Source organism: Bos taurus, chromosome 13 (assembly GCF_002263795.3).
Source record: "Bos taurus isolate L1 Dominette 01449 registration number 42190680 breed Hereford chromosome 13, ARS-UCD2.0, whole genome shotgun sequence".
Classification (NCBI taxonomy): domain Eukaryota; kingdom Metazoa; phylum Chordata; class Mammalia; order Artiodactyla; family Bovidae; genus Bos; species Bos taurus.
This window is the reverse complement of record NC_037340.1, coordinates 53,548,744-53,555,074: the sequence shown is the minus strand read 5'-3', so window position 1 is coordinate 53,555,074 and position 6,331 is coordinate 53,548,744. Positions and strand designations below refer to the sequence as shown.

The 6,331-nt window shown below is 47.3% G+C and overlaps 1 pseudogene; it reads left to right on the top strand.

The window, feature by feature from the left end:
* The first annotated feature begins 533 nt into the window (after positions 1 to 533).
* LOC104973827 (melanocortin receptor 3-like) lies at positions 534 to 3,876 on the top strand (annotated as a pseudogene).
* The last annotated feature ends 2,455 nt before the right edge of the window (positions 3,877 to 6,331 follow it).

Sequence of the window (6,331 nt, the reverse complement as noted above, 5' to 3'; positions counted from 1 at the left end):
CAGCAAAGGGATGCAGTCATCTATGTACATGTAGCCATTCTCCTCCAAACTCCTCTCCCATCCAGTTTGCCACATGTGACTGAGCAGAGTTCCTTGTGCTTTATGGTAGGTCCTTGTTGGTTATCCATTTAAAATATAGCAGTGGGTACCTGTCCATCCCCAATTCCCTAACTATCCCTTCCCCCATCTGGTTGTCTATCTTAAGACCTCTCCACCCCCGCAGTTTCATAAGTATTCTAAGTTATTTTCTATTTCATATGCACATTTCTTCTATCTAATACACACACAGTCACACTCACATACACAGTTAGCTGACAGTTGGATAATCAGAACATCAGTCTACCTGTAATTGATATGCAGGTACAGGGCCAGGAGGGCCAGGGAAGCAGACTCATTGTGTCCAGAGTTTACATCATCCTCCTGTCCAGCATCACATCTGACATGAACTAAGTATCAAAGTCAGCTGCTAAATTCTGCCTTCTATTGGGTTGGCCACAAAGTTCGTTCAGGTTTTTCCATTAGATGTACAGAAAACCTGAATGAACTTTTTGGCCAACCAATACATTTTCCATCTCTGGTCTTCCTCTTACTTAAGAAGGAAGCAGAGGTGTTCCCTGCGCTGTCCCAATCCATCACGCTCACATCTCCAGAACCTACCACCCCAAGCATCTCTGTCCACTCCTTCCATGGCCCCGTGGCTACCTCCTTGCTTCAGGCCACCATCATCTCACTGTGAATCTCTGCAGCCCTGGCCCCCCAGGCTCCTGACTCATCCTCTCCTGAGGCAGTCCCCATCAGGCAATGAGGAATCTTTCTAAATTGCAAACCCCACCTCCTCTCTTCCACAGCCCCCTGTTGGCTTCTGGATACAGTCCAAAACTCCCACACTCGGCTGAGACTGCCTTTCAGGATCCTGGCCTTTCTCTACTTAGGAAAAGAAAAAACTGCAGGCTCACTTCTCAAATTATGTCTCCTGGCTCCACACTCTGGCCAGAGAAAACTAAAGTCCTTCAGAAGCACCAAGCTTTCTTTTCCATAGATCTCAACCTTCTTGGCTATGTCCTCCCTCACCCGCTAAGAAGTGAAGACACACCTACCCACCTCCTGCCCCTGGTGATTCTGATTCAGGAGGTCAGATGCGATCCCCGTGACTACATCCTACAGACGACTTCTTCGTCCAGGGTGCAGAAACACTGCTTTTAGCCTGCAGGCTGTAAGCATGTTATTCCCTCTGCTGGGAATCCTCTTCTACCTCCTTCGACCCCAGCCCCCGCCTCACCACTGGGCATCTTCTCTGTTCTTTGAAGTCATAGCTGAGAGGCTTCTTCCTCCAGGAACTTCCCTTGACCTCTCAGGTGAGGGGGTCCCCTCTGAACTCCCCCAGCCCCTGGCATTCCCCGATTCAAGTATGTATCCCCCTATAATAAAACTGCTGGATTTCTCGTCTTCCACCCCAGACTCTGAGTTTGGAAGAAACAAGGATGTTCCTGCACGGGGCAGAAACTCGACACATGGTAGGCATTTAGTAAATGTTTGCCATCTAAAAAAAAAAAGAATGAGCAAATAAATGGATGAAAAGATGGCTGTGGCTGTTTTCAAGACAGAAACTGCTCAGCCCAGCCAAAGGAGAGATGAACAGTCTGGCCTGTAGAGGGCACCAGGCTGCTTTTGAATCTCCAGGTTCAAGCCCTGGGAGTCAGCACTGCTGTCAGTCAGAGAGGCGCCCAGTGCTCACTGGTCATTTTGCTGCACCGAAGATTAAGTAGGAGGTGTTTGCTTCCAGCCAATGTGTATAAACTGAATGTTCAACCCTCACTCCTAACAACAGGTACCACATCCCATGACTTACAATGAAAACTGCCGTAACTGTACCAGCCATTGGCTGGGTTTCTGTTCCCAGATGGGGATGTGAGAGGGGAAAAGAGAGAGAGACGGAAGGAAGGTAAGAAGGGAGAGAGAGAGAGAAGAGTTTCTATTAAAACTGCTCATCCTGGAGAAGCAGAGGAAAGTACTCTACGTTTCCAAGCTGACTTTTTCCTCTCTCTCCCTATTGTTCTCTTTCTCTCTCCCTTTCTCCATCCTTTTATTCTGGGGAAGAACAAAATCCAAGAGTGCACTGGAAAAGCATCTAAAAGAAGAATGTGGAAGGAATTTTTTTCTTTCCTGAAATCAGCAGCAACTGCAGCCTCAGGACCCTGCTGGAGTTCCCGCCCCGATCAGCCAGCCTTCTGTGAGCAATGGATGCTTCGTGCTATCTGCACTCTGCTCAACCATCACACCTACCAGCTCAGAGCATCTCGCAGCCCCTAACTTCAGCAATCGGAGCAGCAGCAGCTTCTACGAACAGGTCTTCCTCAAGCCTGAGGTCTTCTTGGCCCTGGGCATTATCAGCCTTCTGGAAAACATCCTGGTCATCCTGGCTGTGGTCAGGAATGGCAACCTGCACTCCCTCATGAACATCTTCCTCTGCAGCCTGGCCATGGCTGATATGCATGTCCATCAGGGCATGTCCAATGCCCTGGAGACTCTCACGATCCCCGTGGTCAACAGCGACTACCAGACCTTCAAGGACCAGTTCATCCAGCACATGGACAATGTCTTTGACTCCATGATCTGCATCTCCCTGGTGGCCCCCATCTGCAACCTCCTGGCCATTGCAGTCAACAGGTACACCACCATCTTCTACATACTTCGCTACCACAGCATCATGACCATGTGGAAGGTGCTGGCCCTGATTGCGGCCATCTGACTGGGCTGCAGGGTCTGCAGTGTGGTGTTCATTATCTACTCCGAGAGCAAGATGGTCATCGTGTGCCTGCTCACCCTGTTCCTTGCCATGCTGCTGCTCATGGGCACCCTCTATGTGCACGTGCTCCTTTTCATCCTGCTTCACATTGAGCACATCACTGCACAGCTGCCCGCCGATGGGGTGGCCCACTGGCCAGCAGCACTTGTGTATGAAGGGGGCAGTTGCCATCAGCAGCCTGCTGGGGGTCTCCATCTTCTGCTGGGCCCCCTTCTTCCTCCACCTCGTCCTCATCATAACCTGCCCCACCAACCCCACTGAGTCTGCTACACCGCCCACTCCAACTCCCACCTGGTCCTCATCATGTGCGCTGCCATCATCAACCTGGTGATCTATGCTTTCTGGAGCCTGGAGCTGCACAACACCTTCAAGGAGATGCTCTGCAGCTGCAATGGCATGAATGTGGGATAAGACATGGGGCCATGGGAAGAGTACTCAGTCTGGTCACCTTTGACCCTCCAGCCAGCCCAGGTGTTTAGCAGGAAGGGAGAAAACTACTTAAAAGACATAAAAAATGTGTTATTAGCCATGATCCTCTGTGTCTTTTGTTTTTAAGCTTGCAGAGAGCATTTTGAAAGGGAAACATGGATATAACAGGCTCTCTGAAAGGATGCCCACGTGCTGAGCGATTGTGTTAAGTCACTTCAGTCATGTCCGACTCTTTCGTGACCCTGTGGACTATAGTCCACCCGGCTTCTCTGTCCATGGGCTTTTTCAGGCAAGAATACTGGAGTGGTTGCCATTTCCTCCTCCAGGGGATCTTCCTGACCCAGGGATTGAACCTGTGTCTCCTGTGTCTCCTGCATTGCAGGCAGATTCTTTACCGGCTTAACCATGAGTAAATCACAAACTCTGATTTCTTGAATAGTCACTGGTAGGGGGGAGGACCTATGGGGATCACTCGGGTGCTGTCTGAATTCATTTTCATGCATCCAGAGTCTGTGATGGTTCCCACTCACTCCTTTATGTTTCAGGTCAGACGGACTGAAGGATTTGCAGTAACAGTAAGAGTGGCTGGAATCTCCCTCAAGCAAACCTGTTACAGATACCAACACCTAGCTGCTGGCTGCTCAAATGGCTTTGCCCTCATCTCTTAAGAGACTGAGTTTCTTGTCTATTAATCTATTTACAGTAAAACAACTTCCTAAAACCAGCAACCTCTTTGTGGAAGAAGTAATACTATGCTGTTTGCCCCTCTTCTTGACTCCATCCGCCCTCCTCCCGTCCAAATAGCATGGGAATGGAACCCACTTCTATTTTTGTGTTATTGTTTTTGTTGTTGTTGGGTTTATAATCATTCAACACAGGGCAGCTTGCAAGACTCTAATGAAAGAGAAGTAAAGTGCTTTGGAGAATCAGAACATACCCGTGTACAAAGTATTTTGATATCTTGCTATTTTAAGGCATACATTTCCCTATTTCAAAAAGGCGATTTTTCCTATGATTCCTTTTCTGTCTTTAAAACAAGAGAGGGAATCATGGGTGGGAGGACATGTGTTTCAAGAAACTGCTGGACTGTAGTTTCAGGAAGTTAGACTCTGAGCTGCCTGTAGTTTTCTTGGAAGCTGTTTTGTTCATAAGAACTGAGTCTCTAGCACAGGTTTTCTATTTGCCAGGAGAAATAGCAATAACCTCAGATATGCAGATGACACCACCCTTATGGCAGAAAGTGAAGAGGAACTAAAAAGCCTCTTGATTAAGGTGAAAGTGGAGAGTGAAAAAGTTGGCTTAAAGCTCAACGTTCAGAAAATGAAAATCATGGCATCCGGTCCCATCACTTCATGGGAAATAGATGGGGAAACTGTGGAAACAGTGTCAGACTTTATTTTTCTGGGCTCCAAAATCACTTCAGATGGTGACTGCAGTCATGAAATTAAAAGACGCTTACTCCTTGGAAGGAAAGTTATGACCAACCTAGATAGCATATTCAAAAGCAGAGACATTACTTTGCCAACAAAGGTCCGTCTAGTCAAGGCCATGGTTTTTCCAGTGGTCATGTATGGATGTGAGAGTTGGACTGTGAAGAAGGCTGAGCGCCGAAGAATTGATGCTTTTGAACTGTGGTGTTGGAGAAGACTCTTGAGAGTCCCTTGGACTGCAAGGAGATCCAACCAGTCCATTCTGAAGGAGATCAGCCCTGGGATTTCTTTGGAAGGAATGATGCTAAAGCTGAAACTCCAGTACTTTGGCCACCTCATGCGAAGAGTTGACTCATTGAAAAAGACTCGGATGCTGGGAGGGATTGGGGGCAAGAGGAGAAGGGGACGACAGAGGATGAGATGGCTGGATGGCATCACTGACTCGATGGACATGAGTCTGAGTGAACTCTGGGAGTTGGTGATGGACAGGGAGGCCTGGCGTGCTGTGATTCATGTGGTCACAAAGAGTTGGACACGACTGAGTGACTGATCTGATCTGATGAAGGAGGATGGTTTCTAATTCGCAGTTCCTTTTGTTTGACATGGTGTGGAAGTTGGGTGACCCTGTTATCAAGGTCTATACTGTATCAAGTAAAGTGATTCACTCCTGTGAACTCAGGGCAAGCTTTGCTGATGAACGCTGTCCAAAGCTGTGTGCTGCATGCATCCATCAGACCCCCTTCCACCCCAGGGGACTTTGGACTGTACTTTCTGGATGTCCCCAAATTCCCCTCTCCCATGAATTCTTACATTATGCTGTGTCTTTGGTATACAACTGTGTATTTTTCTTGTGCTGTAATGTTTTGGGGTTTTTGTATTTTATCTGTGCTAATGTGAACAATATGATTTGTGTCTCGCTTTGGTTGTGATGTTTGGAAATAATGAAAGGCTTTCGTGGCTGATAAACGTGTGTCACATTGAACTGTACCACCTGGAAGCATCCTCCTGCTTCTGCTTGTGGCCATTGTTCGTGACGTTGCAATTCCATGACTATTTTGTCAATGGTGCAAACATCCCATTGACCACACTGCTGATCTTTTCTAGGGTAATGCTTTTTAGCCAAACTACAAAACTCTCCCATTTCGTTTCCAAACATACGAGGCTGAAATTCCTGGGCCACTCTGCACTATTATAATCGAGACACCAAAGAATAGGTCTTTGCCACTCAGCAAATTAATGTGGAAAGTGGGAACTGAATTCTTTGAAAATGGTATTGACAGCCATACGGATTATGATGCCTTTTTTCTATGTAAACAAGATAAAATAACATACTTTGCACTCTTTTATGTTAGTTTTCACATTAAAGTCTCCAACATAGGTGAATCACCTCACAGATGAAGAAACTTCATCCCAGAGGGGTTATGTGACTGCCCCAAAATGCCCAGCTAAGTCAGGGTCACTGTATATTTTGTGCCCTGGAGCTGATGTCTTTTTGCACCAACATGATGCGGCCAACAGGTTTCCATAATCAAAACGGACCCAGCTGCCCTTTCTATATACATTTTAGCTGAGAGCATTGCTTCTGAACAGGAATGCCTGCTGGAATCACCCTGGATCTTGTTCAAGTGCTGAAGCTCATTCAACGGGTTGGGAGTAGAGCCTAAGA